General features: G+C 52.9%; 1 long non-coding RNA gene across 3 annotated transcripts in view; it reads right to left on the reverse strand.

The window, feature by feature from the left end:
- LOC112410383 (uncharacterized) overlaps positions 1–16,061 on the reverse strand; it is a 170,997-nt gene that overhangs the window by 15,795 nt on the left and 139,141 nt on the right. For 2 of the 3 annotated variants that reach the window (XR_003005420.1, XR_003005422.1), the window contains exons 3-5: positions 5,919–6,028; positions 3,702–4,294; positions 1,944–1,987 (exon numbers count right to left, since the gene is read on the reverse strand). This is a non-coding gene — a long non-coding RNA (uncharacterized LOC112410383). The remainder of the gene's footprint in view (positions 1–1,943; positions 1,988–3,701; positions 4,295–5,918; positions 6,029–16,061) is intronic. The other variant, XR_003005421.1, reaches the window with a different exon arrangement.

Genomic DNA, 16,061 nt, shown 5'->3' on the forward strand with positions numbered 1-16,061 from the left:
GCGCTTTAGAACAGACTGAAGATGTTTACGGCAAAGGGTAAAGAATGTGCCATCTAGTTTAGTTTCACTGCAGTTCATACGTGGAAACTGGATAGACTGGGTGGCTGTCTAGCCCCTGGAGGTCTGGCTATCTCACTCCATGTGGTCCCGACCAGGGTTCTTGGCCTTCCCCAATCGATAGAAATTGATCAGGGGCCAGACAAGAAATTCAGGCAAGGCTTTATTGGGGCCCCTGCTGCAGCAGTGGGGAGCAAAAACAAGTAGCAGGTCCCCTTGATTGTTCCCTGAGGTAGAGGGTGAACTTGGTCCTTATATGGGGTGAGGGTAGGGGCGTGTCCAGGGGTCGGGCCGGAGTGGTGGCTTAGGTGGTCTGCCCACCCCTTTGGAGGTGCTGTGTGCGGGGGGCATGCGTAGTGCCCTGCTTTTGCTCCCGATTTTCGCTCTTCAGAAACAGGCAGCTGGGTTTTTGGTCTCTTTGTATCTTGTTGTCCAGAACCTGCCCCGACTGTGCATGCCCGCAGTTATTTTTAGTCCCTCATAGTTTCTTTGTATCTTGTTGCTCAGGAGTCGTCTGTCCAGGTGCCAGCCCTGCAGCAGAGGGCCCCAGGCCCCAGGCCCCAGGCTGTCTCACGTGGGGAGCGACAAGCCTGATCAGTTCACCTTTCAGCACATCAGGCTGAGACCATCAGCCACTGTGAAACCACTTAGAAACGGGAGAGCTGTGCCTTTTTTCCAACGGCTGTGATGATGCTCATTTTCAGTTTAATGAGGGGCAAGACCTAACTTTTGGAAGAGCTCACGGCTAACTTTTTTTTTCTTTTTGCGGTATGCGGGCCTCTCACTGTCGTGGCCTCTCCCGTTGTGGAGCACAGGCTCCAGACGCGCAGGCTCAGCGGCCATGGCTCACGGGTCCAGCCGCTCCGCGGCATGTGGGATCTTCCCGGACCGGGGCACGAACCCGCGTCCCCTGCATCGGCAGGCGGACTCTCAACCACTGCGCCACCAGGGAAGCCCATGGCTAACTTTTGAAGAGCTCAAGGATGGAGGAGACGCCCAAGGACCACCTGGTGGGCTTGCAGCCCTGAGCCACCGCCCACCGCACTGTGGTCATGGGTAACCCCCAGGGCAGCCGGAGTCCTGAACACAGGCAGCTTCACACCCAGGACAAGAAGCCTTCCACATCGTGCTCCCCCCGCCTCTCCAAAACCCAGGCCTGAGCTACCCTTACCTAGAAGGTGGGAGTGGGGGGCAGGCAAAGGAGGAAGGAAAGGAGAAAGAAGACGGAAAACAATTAAAAAAAAAAACAACCCTTCGACAGAACCTGATAACCTGGAGTACACGGTGATCAGCGCTGGACAGCATACAAAAGCCAAAAGGGAGGTCCCAGGACAGGTCAGCTTAAGACTTAATATTTGCCTTTCACTAAGCAAACTAATAAATCCCCTACAGTTTTAGCCACGCAGAGCTCCCAGTTTTTATTTATTGGTCAAAACGGCAGGTGGGTTTTTTCCCCCTCCCAGTCACCCCAGGTAAACAGCAGCCCCCCTTCCGCTCTCCTGTCATCAGTCTGTGTGTCTGTTTGCCTTCTCCCTCGACAAACTCTTGTTCCGTATAGCTGACAACAAGGGCAAGCAGCCATGAAGTAGTCTTTGGTCATGGACTTCCCAGGACAGCCCCGTTTTTGGCCTGTGCAGCCAAAGGCAAAGGCTGAGAGAGCTACTTGTCAGACGTCAGCTGCGTCAGGCGAGGCTTAGAACTTGACACATGGGAGGGACTTTGGAGGATTGTCAAGGCCACCCACTCCACCCTCCCCTCTCCCATTTTATTGATGAGAAAACTGAGAGCCGGAGAAAAGGCTTGAGTGATTTATACATGATCTTGGAGCAAGCTGAAGTTAAGGCAGGACTAGAGCCAGAGAGGAAAAAAAAAAAAGCAAATCTTACCTGCTGTGTAGCACAGGGAACTCTGCCCAATATTCCGTAATAACCTAAATGGGAAAAGAATTTGAAAAATAATAGATACGTGTATATGTATAAGTGAATCACGTTGAAACAGATACATGTATATGTACAACCGAATTAACTAAGACAACATCGTTAATCAACTATGCTCCAATATAAAATAAAAATTTTTAAAAAAATAGCAAATCTCTTAAGTCATGAATTCTATCCAATATGGCGGCATCGTGGACGGCAGAGGTAGAAGAGGCTTTGGGGAATGTGTGGCCTGACTTCCTCATTGTACAGGGAAGGACTTAAGAAGGGGAACTTTCTGAGACAAAAACTTAGGTCTCCTTGTCTTCTGACTCTGTGCTTTTTATCAGCATAAGACACCTGGACCCAGAAATAAGATGCACCGTGGCTCAACATCCGATGAAGAAACTGACATTCGTGGACACTTGGGAGCCTGTGAACCGCTCTTTAAAATTCTGCTTCCCCACCAGGTTGAGAATCATCCAACCTTCTCTCCCAGTTCTCTCTCAGTCTGCCAAAAAGGGTGACCTCCCCCAGGCCTGGACCATCCCTCATCTGATGTGGGAAAACAGGATTCCTGCATTAGTCAGAGGTAGATCTAGATAAGAGTGATGCTTTAGACCACTTCCAGCTCTGGGAATCTGGGATTTGACGTGGATGAGAAGATAAGAAGAGAGAGAAAAAGAGGAAATTGTTGCTTTTGGCACAGCAGTGGGACTTCTTCTGGAACCAATGACCGTGTGTGGGAGATAAATGAAGGAAACATCTGAAATGAGTCCATCTTTTAAAAAAGAAAAATGACACCCCAGGAGCTGGCTAGCGTTCCTTCAATGGGAGTGAAGGCAAGGAGAGTCAGAACAGGGGCAAAACCCAGGTGCACGAGGTCGGGTCTTAACCTCTCCACGTGTGTAACGAGAGAGTCCCTTCTAGGTGTTTGTGCGCCCATCTCCACCCCGACCGGTGATGACCTTCTGGGGTCACACCACGCAAGATGTGCGTGATTAGCTGAAGGCCCGTGTTCCAGGGCTCCAGGTGCTCACGCTTGTCTTTCAGCAGAAGAGGTGGAGACTTGATGCCCTCGGCAAGAAGCACCAACTTCAGGATGGCATATGCCAGCCTGAGAGCCTGGCTTTAGCGAACCTGAAGAGAACCTGGAATTTGCCTTCAGGTTGTTCTCATGTGTCACGAACACCCCACGCTGGGCTGGCACAACCTTCTCCTCCTTCCCTGCTACCACCACCAAGTTCCGCTGCCTTATCCCAGATAGAGCCAGGGTCTGGAAAGGTAAGGGTGAGCTGGGGGGGTCCCATTCAACACTATCTGAGTTGAACTCAAAGGTTATCTAGGAGACTTCAGACAGAAAGTACACACTTAGGCCCAATTTACATGCCCCTGATATTTTAAGGGACCCTAGAGTTCAAAGGGATTTCAGGAAGTCTTGTAGCCAACTCCTTCCCTCTCCAGACAACACCATCCCAAAGGTATTTAGCTCTCTTAGTCTCTGTCTAGCTAAGATGCAGAATTTTCTTCTTGGCTTAGTATTTATTCTACACAGTGTGTGCTTGTATGACACACACACACACACCGTAGTCTTGTTTCCAGTGGCTCTATTAGTTGTTGTTCCACCATGAACTGTTTTGTTCTCAATGGAAAAGATTCACTTCACCTTTATAAGTAGGACTGTACGGGAAAGGAATCCCTGGTACCTTGAATGCCTGCCGTGCCCACCTGTCCACAGCACGCTTCTGAAGGATGTGGTCTCAGCTGGTTCTTTATAGCCAGGTTTTGATTCACTATCATCCAGTCCTGCCACCTTGGAAACAGCTGACGTGGTCACGATCGGTTGGTGTGCCTGGTCCATCTAGAGGCTGCCCAGTGGCCAGTGAAGTGGCCAGACGCAAGGGCTCTGAATGGCATCTGGCCAAACCAATCAAGAGCATCAGCCAGTTACAGCAGATGAAGTAGAAGCAGAGGCAAAGGTCATCGAGTCTCCAGTAGGGTGACCAGCTGTTCCAGTTTGCTTAGGACTGCCCCAGGTTTAGCACCAAAAGTCCTGCGTCCCAGGAAATCCCTCAGTCCCGGGCAAACTGGGACAGATAGTCACCGTCAGTTCATCACCACGGCATCTCCTAGAATCAGGAGCAGCGGGTGTGGATGCCAACAGAAGATCAAGGCGAGCATGGTGGTTCAGTTTTGCTGTCCCTGGAAACCACCTACTGGGACTGGGCATCTTGAATGACTTGGGCTTCTTGGGAAGGCCTGGGTGGGCAGCTGCCGAGCAGACTGTTTCCTTTCTATCAATACGCTGTTTCCATGGCAACCTGAAACAAACCAGCATTTACAGAGGTGATATAAATGGGTCTCTTTTCCTTAAAACCCGAAGGAAGCTAACGTGACGAGCGTGTATGCAGGTCAAGGAAGGAAGGTGAGAGCCCACAGACAAGCTTCCCACTTCAATAGCACGAAACATCCCTCAGAGGTTCCTCTCCTTTGTCTGGTGGTGAATCTGAGACGCCAAGATGGACCCCACTGCTTCCCTGACAAGACACTGACATCACTAAACGGTCATACACGCACAGCAGCTACAACCCAGGGAACGTGTATACGTCTGGCTTGAATTCTTTTCACAAAGGCAAGTCATCCATTTGCTTTGGAAAGAGAAAGTACACACATCTTTGGCTCTGCATTTTGGACAAGGTTGAACCATGATCCATCGCCAGGAAAAGTTTTCAGCCACATATATGGTGGCTACAGAGTGAAAGGAACAGACAGGACTTGTGTGTCGTGGGGCCCCATCTACGGTCGGGTGTAGGTGTCACCAGCACACACTGGAGGGAGGACGGTCCTCAAGAAACACCATCAACTCTGGTCGCTGGATACTCTGTACTGAAGCATCGTGCTCTGACACGGACCCCAACTGCCCAGCGGGAAGGAGGAGAGTCTTCACAGTGGCCCGTGCGTCTGTGTAAACAGAAGGCGTATTCGTTTTCTGCTCCTCCAGACGCACACCTGCACGCGATCCAAACCAAGAAAGTTGAACGTGGGGGACGCTAGCCTCCGGGATCCAGCTCCCTGCAGAAGCCCCCTCCAACATCCTAGCGTGTTAGAGCCTGAAGGATTTCTGCACAGACGTGCAACACTCTGGAGCCTGTGGGGGCCAGATCCCACGTAGATGAGAAGGGATACTATTCCAAGGATGCAACGTGCAAACACCAGCCTCTTTAGAAGAAGCAGGAACGAAAAGTAAGATCCCACTGACCTACGCGTAGGTAACTATTCACTCTGTATCTGGGTGGGAGATGATGAAGCGAACGAGAAGAACTGCTAAGTCCAAAGGCACAGCAGATGTGGTGGGTGCAAGGGGCAAGAAAGGGTGAGGCAGAAAGCCCTCTGGTTCCCGAGGACTGGAACAGGGCAGTCTTAGGACCAGGCAGCAGCAGAAGAAACGTTTCCCACCAGGAGGAAGAAGAAGGCCCGGGATCCTGGCATCTTCTTTTTAAAAAAATTTTTTTTATTTTTTGCGGTACGCGGGCCTCTCACCGTTGCAGCCTCTCCCGCCGCGGAGCACAGGCCCCGGACGCACAGGCTCAGCGGCCACGGCTCACAGGCCCAGCCGCTCCGTGGCACGGGGGATCCTCCCGGACAGGGGCACGAACCCGCGTCCCCTGCATCGGCAGGCGGACTCTCAACCACTGCGCCACCAGGGAAGCCCCTTGGCATCTTCTTTAATTGTAGGTGGCCTCCAGGTCACGCAGGTCAACACAGACACTATCTTTAATTGTAGGTGGCCTCCAGGTCACGCAGGTCAACACAGACACTATTCTTCAGGGCAAGGGTCTTTGCTTTCTCCTCAAATGTCTTCTCCAATCCAGAAGTTTCTTTATTCTCCACAATAAGAATTCTCAATCAAATCCAGAGCTCTTGCCTCTTAGGAGATGGTCCTACCTTAGCCAGGTCCTGCGGTGGTCCTAGCGGCAAACTTCGGCTCCACTAAGGTTCCTGGTGGGAAGTGTGGGTGAAGAGCAACAGTTCTTTACCTGTCCTGCCTTCCAGGCCTGTGGACCAAGAAACAGCATAACAGTGAGATTCCGGCTTCTGTCCTTTCAACAGATGTCTTTCAACAATGAGCATCACGTTAGTGCCTTTAGTCCAGAATGTTCTAGCTACTGAACAGAACATACACTGCTTCTAAAAGCATTATTTTCATTAAGGAAGAAGAAAGGCCAATTTATACCATTCAAGGAACTCCCTGAATTCTGAATCATGGCTGGGAACCCTCTATACAAATCTCACCACTACACCCATAAATGATTTAAAAACAACAACAACAAAAAAAACCCCACTGAATACAGCCTGCTCAGAGGAAGCGGAAAATTCTATTTTTCAGCATGTCCCTGTTATGTCCATGAGATATGGGGCCGGGGGCATGGAGGTGTCAGACTACCCAGTTTACACATGGGGAAACTGAGGCGCAGAGGGTGCCAGTGTTCTCAACATAGGATGACAAAGCATCCGGTCCCTCATCCTAACATGCACTTCACCTGGAACGTCCCTCTGCTTTCACAAGACCCGTAACAACTAATTAGGAGATTATCCAGAGTGGATGGGGCCCCTCCAAGGAAATGGGAAGATACGACTTGACACAGTTCTCTTTCTGTAATGCTGATTGCAAGCAAATGAAGATGCACTAGGACTCGCCATGCTTTCCTGGCTTCCTACCACGCCCTCTAACCCGCTTCTGAGTGACAAATGTGTTTATTAGCATTAAATGCCCTCAGGGGACTTCCCCGTTTGAAAACTGCTGAGACCTATTCACGAACCCAGATAATCCGGGCTCCACGTCTCTGGTTCCAACAATCACCATCAACCTACGAGGAATAACTTGCAAATCCATGCGTTCACAAGCACCACATTGGATGAGATGCTCTGAATGCAGACATAAACCAAACAGGCAAACCCCACCCCTGTAGGTCACAGTAGGGAGGCAACACTGTGAAGCACAAGGCTAGAAGGACAGCAGTATCTGAGGGGGACGCACGAAGGTTTCCGGGGGCAGTCGGGCCAACTCTGCATCCCTAGAGACCGGCGAGGGTCAGGGCTCAGCCTGGTTCAAGGCAGCTCTCCTTCCTCTGGGCTTTGGCTGAACCCCTGGCGGGGATGTGGGCGGCTACCGTGAAACCAGAGAGAAGGGTGCTGATTGTTAGGGATGGGAGGACATCACCTAAGGGCCTGGAGGAGGTCGAGTAGGAGGAAGACGGTCAAGGACGCTCGTCTGCAGGAGGACTGTGAAGGGAGAGAGCGCCTGCACGTGCAGGAGTCAGCACCCCGGAAAAGCCAGCCAACGAGCCTAAGCAGAGGCACCCTGGTGCTCCAGGCGGCCCTCGGATTGGTGGCCAAGAGGGAAACCAGACACCTCGCCCAGGTGCTGTCCAGGCCCTCTGGACACTCTCTTTCCTTCGGACCCCCAAACGCCCCCAATAACCTCAAAGTTCTGCTAAACGTTCTAGTTTTCTTTCCCCTCCTGGCCAGCAGCCCTCTGAGCTACCCCAGAGGGAACCAGGGAGAAGCCCTTTCCCCAGAGAGGCTCACGCAGCTAGCAAATTAACTGGCAGCCCCGTGAATCACACAGGGACTTCCTTCTTGTCGCCCGGCAACCACGTGCACTTGGCAGTGGGACATCAAACACAGAGGGGAATGTCGGGAGGCATGGGCAAAATAAAATAAAAAGTAAAACACATGACCCCACCCCAAACCCCTCCCCGGACTCATCCCAGCCCGGCAGACCCAGCCAAGGGGGCTGGGGGAGGGGTGGAAACGAGGGCATCAACCCAGGGGAGGAAAATGAGGTTAGGACCAGCCTAAGCAGAGCCTGACACTCCCCCCTCCTCTCATCAAACTCTTCGAGGTGTAGCATTTGTATTTGGCCAAAGACACGCCTCTATTAGCTTAGAGAAAGGCAGTGGGGACCTTGGATTAGCAGGCACCTGGAGATTTGAAAGATTACTTAGAAACCCAGCCCGGAGGGGTTAGGACCTGGGACCGCCAGGGCGGCTGTTCTTGCCTCTCCCTCCAGCATCATTCCCCAGGTTAAGTCACTCTGCCACCTCTAGGGCCGGATCCCCTTCCCCCAAACTTCTCCCACTCGAATGTTTTCATGCCCGTTGCTATGGCCACTAGGAGCTGGTTAGACAAGCCTCCAAAGCACCACCTGGCCCTTCAGATCCTGCCTCTGGCCTCTTTGAAAACTCCAGGGCCGGAAGTAAAAATGGACATATATACACTACCAAGCGTAAAGTGGATAGCTGGTGGGAAGCAGCCGCGTAGCACAGGGAGATCAGCTCAGTGCTTTGTGACCACCTAGAGGGGTGGGATAGGGAGGGTGGGAGGGAGGGAGACGCAGGAGGGAAGAGATATGGGAACATTGTGTATATGTATAACTGATTCACTTTGTTATAAAGCAGAAACTTTATACACACCACTGTAAAGCAATTATACTCCAATAAAGATGTTACAAAAAAATGCATGTAGAGTTGACACATGGAACAACCCATAGGAGAAAAACTGGGGACCAGGAAGGGGAGAACAGCAGCAAGACGGCCCCTGTGATGGGCTGAACATTAGCCCCAAAGATACTCACATCCTAATGAATCCAGCACCCTGTGAATGTTAACCTTCTACAGCAAAAGTTAAGGACCTTGAGATGCGGAGATTATCCTGGATTATCGGGGGAGCTGGGGCAAATGTAATCACAGGTCTCCTTATAACAGGGAGGCGGAGGGAGATGTGACACAGGAGAAGGTGCGGGAGATGTGCTAACAAAAGCAAGAGGCTGGAGCGAGCGATTCAAGGAAGAAAGCATGAGGCAAGGGAAGCAGGTGGCCCCCCAGAAGCTAGAAGGGCCAGGAAACAAACTCTTCCCTAGATCTTTCAGAAGGCAACAGCCCTGCAGACGCCTTGACTTCGGCCCTGGGAAACTGACTAACGTAAGAGACTGTAAGAGAATAAATGAGTCTTGTTTAAAGCCACTAAGTCTGTGATGATTTTATGGTGGCACAGAGGAAACTAATGTCGTGAATCAGGGCATATCTCGTCTGTTTCCCCACAGACCTAGAGAAGAGGGTATCACAGTGTAAATACCGATGACACTGGGGAATTTGGCTTGGAGAGGTCGAACAGCCACTCTACAGGCTGAGAAGGAAAAAGTCAAGTCTCTGAAAGTAACTGAGGCAAGAAGCAGCCCAAGCTTTGAAGCGGGCTCTCAGATGAGACCACTGGGGACCGTCACTGGGGCCAATAGCTTCATCTCTGAAAGCCTCAGTTTTGTCATCTGCAAAAACAGAGGTATTATCATCTGCCCTGCAGAGCTTTGAGGATTAAATGAGATACCGCATGAAAAGCACATGGCACGTGGCAGATGCCAAATAAATGATACCTCTAAGGAAGGATTAGACATGCAGATATGGGCAGACGCTGTTAAGTGCTCATCCCAGTACCTGTTCTCCCTTTGCTACTAAGCAACATAACTCTGATTTTTGGCTGGCACACTGTGGCCCAGAGTAAAGAGACTACATTTCTCAGCCTCCCTTGGCCGCTAGCTAGGGCCATGTGACTAAGATCTGGTCAAAGAAATGGAAGTGGAAAGTGTTGTGGAACTTCTGGGGAGGCTGTTCCAAAGGTGCTTGAAGGAGCCCCATTTTTCCCTATCTGCCTTTACTCCCTTCTGCTTCTGATGAGGACATAATGGCTGGTGCCCCAGCAACCATCTTGGACTTTGAGGGGCTCCAATGAAAACGGGAGTCATGCACTAGGATAAGCTAACCAGAAGGTGGAAGCCTAGATCCCCGATAACTCCAGAACTGCCATACTAGCTGTGGATGGCCTTTCTTTGGGTTTCTGTTACGTGAGAGAGAACGCTCTTCTGCCTCGGTTATTGAGTCACTGTTATTTTAGAGTTTTCTACTAACCATAATGGATCCACTATACCACCGATCTAGGGAAACAGGATTCAGAGTCATTCTGGAGTAGTGGTCCTCAATGTGCAACCCTTGACAACAGCTTCAGAAGCACCTGGGAACTTAGAAATGCAAATTCCCAGGACCCACCCTAGACTTACTGAGTCAAAACCTCTGGGGGTGGAACCCAGCATTCTGTGTCCTCACAAGCCCTCTGGGTCATTCTGGTGCACACTCAAGTGTGAAACCACCATTCTAGAGCAAGGTTTCTCAAATTCTGGCACTAGTGACTTTTGGGCAGGATAATTCTTGGTCGGGGCGGGGGCGGGGATGCTGTCCTATGCATTGTAAGATGCTCGGCAGCACCCCTGACCTCTACCCACTAGAAGCCGGGAGAAGCCCCTCTCAGTGTTCAAAATGTCTCAGACGCCGGCCTACATCTGGGGTCGGGGGCAGAGCGGGCAACAAAATCGCCCCCGTCACCGCCTCTGAGCAGCGGTTCATTCTTGACTTTGGTTGCAAATTAGAATCCCCTGGGAAGTTCTTCAAAATTCCCGGGCCAAAATTCTCACCCCAGCCTGGTGAGGTCGGAACCCACTAGGACAGGATGAGGCAGTTAAAGCTGTCCGGGTGATGCCGACATGAGGCCAGTGCTGAGAACTGCTGCACATTGCAAAGGGCCAGTGGGCCCAGAGGAGAGCCTGCTCCAAGCTGGAGAAGGTAGCCACACACCTGAATCCTGACGATGGCCAGGACACACGATACTCCTAGGCAGAAACCGTAATGAGGGCGACCCGGGTAGACTAGGGAACAAGCATCCCGGCTGCCAGACGGGATGACTGGATGGCGTGGAATTCCCGGGGGCTGTGTCACCTCGTTTCCCATCAGAACAGGGTGGACACCTTTCAGTGTCTCCCATGAGTAACAACACAAAGCCTCAGTTTCCTCCCTCAATGAACCCAGCACACCGTGAGCCAGCTCCCACCAGGCACTATAAACATGAGCGCACTCAACAAGAACAACTGTCTCAATAAAGACGGCGCTACAGCCATGGGGCCTGCTTAGAAACGAAGAGCCTGCGTTCTCCATCCAACCGGTAAACTCCCCAGGCACTGAAACCAGAATCCTCCCACAGGGATACGCTCTGCGCAAGGAGAAACTCCACATGTATTGAATGTAGCCCTGAAAATAAGCTTGGCTGGGGGTCGCTAAGTAGGTCGGAGTGGAAAGGGAGGAGAGAATTAAATGAGTAAACCAGCCACCAAGCGAGAGGGAGAGCTGAACAGGTTGACAGGTTGACGCTCTGACTTCGTGAAAAGAAGGAGGCAGTCATGTGTAAATTCTCTCTCCTGCCGGGACTTTTTCCTTCATTATTTCAGCCCCAGCCTGCCCGGCCGAAATGCTCAGCCAAGCGTTTCCTTGTTTCCTTTGGCCCAAATCGTGAAGTCCAGGATGTCACTGGGGGAGGCATGGGGAGGGGGTGGAGGAAAGGAGAAAGAGGAAGAAAAAAAAGAGGAGGGGCTTCCCTGGTGGCGCAGTGGTTGGGAGTCCGCCTGCCGATGCAGGGGACGCGGGTTCGTGCCCCGGTCTGGGAGGATCCCACATGCCGCGGAACGGCTGGGCCCGTGAGCCGTGGCCGCTGCGCCTGCGCGTCCGGAGCCTGTGCTCCGCAACGGGAGAGGCCACAGCAGTGAGAGGCCGGCGTACCGCAAAAAAAAAGATGGGAAGAAGGTGATAAGGAAAGAGAGAGAGGAGGGGCAAAAGGATGCTCACAGCACCAGGATGAACTAGCCTCTCTGGTCCCTGCCTACGTCAGCCCCACTGGGCCGCCTGGATGGAAAGATGAGCAACAGGTGTGAGTCTGGAACTCCTACAGGAGGCGCTAACTCCCCGTGGGTCTCTAAGAGGAGAAGGCTCAGTGGGATGGAGCCGGCCAGTGTGTGCCCTTCCCTTCCTGGGGATTCTGCCAGTCCACTGAATGCACCTGATTGGAATAAGGTAGAAGAAATCCGGCTGCCCTGTACCAGTGCTATCACACAGGCAAGGAGCCCAGGTGCCTCTTCTGTTCCCAGAGACTTTTAACAGGTTCCTGTGCAAAGAATACATAGGACTTTACGGCTCCCACTGACCATTTCCAAGGCTCCCACCTTCCCTTCCTACATACCGCCCTTCCTCACAGAGTCAGAATGCATCTCACTCTCGGGCTTCCCTGGTGGCGCAGTGGTTGAGAATCCGCCTGCCAATGCAGGGGACACGGGTTCAAGTCCTGGTCTGGGAAGATCCCACATGCCGCGGAGCAACTAAGCCCGTGCGCCACAGCTACTGAGCCTGCGCTCTAGAGCCCGCGAGCCACAACTACTGAGCCCACGTGTCACAACTACTGAAGCCCGTGCTCCACAGCAAGAGAAGCCACCACAACAAGAAGGCCGCGCTCCGCAACGAAGAGTAGCCCCCGCTCGCCGCAACTAGAGAAAGCCCGTGCGCAGCCACGAAGACCCAACGCAGCAAAAAATAAATAAATAAATTTATTTAAAAAAACAAAAACAGAATGCATCTCACTATTTTTGGGGGGGGGGGGATGGGACGCGGGTCTCTCGCTGTTGTGGCCTCTCCCGTTGCGGAGCACAGGCTCCGGACGCGCAGGTTCAGCGGCCATGGCTCACGGGCCCAGCCGCTCCGCGGCATGTGGGATCCTCCCAGACCGGGACACGAACCCATGTCCCCTGCATCGGCAGGCGGACTCTCAACCACTGCGCCGCCAGGGAAGCCCGCATCCTCACTCTTAACTACAACCCCTGGGTTCCCTCCAGCCTGTAAACCTTGTGTGCAAATGTCCTGACTCTTGCAAATGCGTTCAAAAATAAACTTTAAAAAGCTTCCAGATGTTCTGTTGTAGGGGTGGTGTTTCTCTGCTCCTATCTCCAGGGGCCCATGTGCGATGCCCAGCAGCCTGACTGCCCAGATGAAATCTGAGGCGGCCAAGAGGCACCGCCTGGGGGCAGGTGGAGAGGATGCCCCTCCCCCCCAGGACCGCACTCAACCACTGTCTCCATCACTCTATCCCCGCAAACACGTGACCTTACACACCCCATCTATTCCTCCACCATCCCCCATGCCCGCCCTGTTTCTTTCACTCCTATAGGTGAGATCTACGACCCTGAGGTTTGATCCACATAGTGCAAAAACCTTCAAGATCAACAAAGGAGCAAGTCTGCGGTTCCCAAGTGATAAGCTTTGTTCTTTCTGAGCATCTACCTCATTTCTCCCTTAAAATTCTTTTTTTTTTTTTTTTTTTGGCTGCGCCATGCAGCGTGTGGGATCTTAGTTCCCTGACCGGGGATCGAACCTGTGCCCCCTGCACTGGTAGGGTGGAGTCTTAACCGCCGGACCTCCAGGGAAGTCCCCTCCCTTAAAATCCTTATACCAACTGCCTTTGTAGCATACAGTCAAGGACAAAACAACATGGAGCGGCTCTTCCACGTAAGATGTTAGCCCATCACCTGCAGGTACATCTTAGGAGCTGGACCAGCCAGAACAAGGGAGTGGAGTTTGTGACTTGTCAAGGCCCCTGTGGGGCTGGTGGCCTCTGATCTCTAGAAAAGGAAATTACCAACGGGCAGCCTTGTGCACACACAGCCACACACACACCCTTCCCAACACGCACACACCTGAGGGCCCGGGATTCTTTGCACAAGGTGACGCGGGCTCCCTTTGATGCTCGCCGGATGTGTTCCCATTGGGCGAAAACCAGACCTCAATAAAACCCGGCATTATCAAGAGGCCGGTGGTGGGTGATTGCACCGGCCTGTTATCTCTATGGCCCTGGGTGGGGCTGCTCTGTGGTTCTCCACTGAAAAGCATTAACTTCTAGGTGGATCAAAGACGCTTCCGAACCAGCCGGCCCAGACCCCTTGTTTATCCGCAGGGGACTGTTCCCAAAGATGGACTTTAAGATAATAGGGACCCCAGTTCGAGCCTCCCTCTGTCCTCTCCTTATCATGCAATATGTCCCTCTGGGGCCGCCCAACGGCCAATCACAAGGCCCTTCTCCTCTCTCTCTTCAGATGGCCCATTTAACAACAGCAAATGAGGGACCGGGCCCGGGAGTGTCCCAGCCCTGTTGCAACCATGGGTATCTGGGGACGGGGAGACACCTACTTGGGGACCATGCAGGAGCTCCTCTCCCCTCTGTGAGTCACGCCAGGGAGGGGGTTCCAGAGAGCAGGGCGTTTACTACACTCTTCCCTCAAGAGGGAGAAACTGACAGCCCTCACACCTGGTCCTTGACGTCCCTTGTTGGGCTCCACTGCCTACCCTAATGTCCAAGGCCTGCAACCCACCCGCAGTGGCAGTGAGGACACAGGAGGACCTCTGAGCTATCTGGATCTGGACACCAAGACGGACTGCGCACCGGCCTGGAGAGAAAGAGCACATGCACTGAAGGCAGGCAGGGGCTGGCAGGTGCCTGAATGCCTCCTGAACGTCCCGGAGGCCCACACAGGTCTGGCAGCTGGAGGGGTGAGGCCAGGTTTTTCTCCTTTGCATTCAGAGTACCTGGCTTACTGTGTGGACCTGAACAGGCACACGAATGAATGAACGAACGAACGAACAAGTGAATCACTAGCAAGTCAGTGGCATGGACGCTCGATCCTACCAATGGGAAAAGCTTCAGGGAGCACGTCTCACCGGAGACACCTGAGCTCCACGACACAGAGTCAGATCAAGGCTCAAATCCTGGGTCCCGGGCAAGGGACCTCCATTCTCTTTAATCCCTCTGTAAGCAGGAATAATGGTCACACCTCCTCCATCGCAGGGCTGTTAGGAGGATAGAGGCTCAGTGAGTTGTGCTTGTCATTATTACCGTATTTCCCTGTAGCACTGTCTCTATGAAAACATCCAGGTAGTACGTTTCCAAGGAAGGAGGAAGTAAGTGCCTTGGTTATATTCCCGGTGTAGCCCAGACCTAAGGGGCGTACAAAACTCCAGCTCCATCTTCCATCACTCTTTTTTTCCCTCCTTATTTGACCCATAATGTTGTTTCTAGCATTGAAATTAACCCTTACCTCTTTCCATGCTCCCTCGACGGCCCCTAAAAAGTCTGGGAACTCCAGGTACAGGGAGCTGGGGAGGCAGCCACGAGTCACGAGCAGGTGACAAAGGCCGTGCACAAGGCCACTGACGGAACAGGACCGCGCCCTTGTCTCCAGCCTAGCTGAGGCCGCTGGCAACTCCACCTCTGCCATCATGTAACGGCGAGATGCACAGACCCCCTCTGCCTTCAACTCGTACGTCTTTCCCTGGCTTCTCTCCTGCTTTTAACGTGTGTCCCGTCTTCCTTAAACCCCTGGTTTGTCTGTCTCTGTGTCACTCTCATTAGAGACACCACAGCCTGAAAAGCCAACCCAACAGGGAAGGATGCCTACGGGGCTCTGTCTTGTCTGCCCCGGCCCCGGCCCTGGCCCAGACAGCGTGTGGTGCACGTGTCAAGGTGACAGGGGAGCTGGGTCTCAGCGCCCTGCGGTCACGGCGGGGCCAGGCTGTTCCCCAACGCTGCAGCTGGGCTCTCAGAGGCGCTGGGAGGTCAGGCAGCAAGTTCACAGGACAGGCCACCCACACGGCACATCAGGGCCGCGGGGCTGTCCCCGGGGCCAGCGCGGCTCTGGCCCTCGGCCCTGACTCAGAACACTCCACCATATGGCCTCCCTTGGGGAGGATGAGAGGAAGAAAAGACTGAAACCAGGGGCAAGAAAGAGCCCCACCTCCCTTGACGTGCCAGGGACCCTTCCTGGACACGGGGGCGTGGGGTGTGGCTAGCATTGTCCCCACCAGGTCCAGTGGAGAACAGAGGCAAGTCTGATGGCAACATGCCCGCAATGAGACTGGGTGTCCCTCTCTGCAACCCCCAGATGTGTTTCCAGGGTTTGATGTGAACTCGAAAAACCCTGAACCTTAGGCTACTCCACACTTTTCTAATTAAAGACCCAAACTGGATTTTCATGTTTGCAGAGAGAGCTTTGACCCAAAGTGTAGGCAGCTGAGCAAAACAGGAAGAGAATCTTTCTCTTGTTCTCTCCCTCCCTTCTTTTCTCTCTCTCTCTTCCCTCTGAAAGTTCAGAGAGATGGGGCGGGGGGGTGG

Source organism: Neophocaena asiaeorientalis, unplaced genomic scaffold (genome assembly GCF_003031525.2).
Source record: "Neophocaena asiaeorientalis asiaeorientalis breed wild unplaced genomic scaffold, Neophocaena_asiaeorientalis_V1.1 scaffold30, whole genome shotgun sequence".
Classification (NCBI taxonomy): Eukaryota; Metazoa; Chordata; class Mammalia; order Artiodactyla; family Phocoenidae; genus Neophocaena; species Neophocaena asiaeorientalis.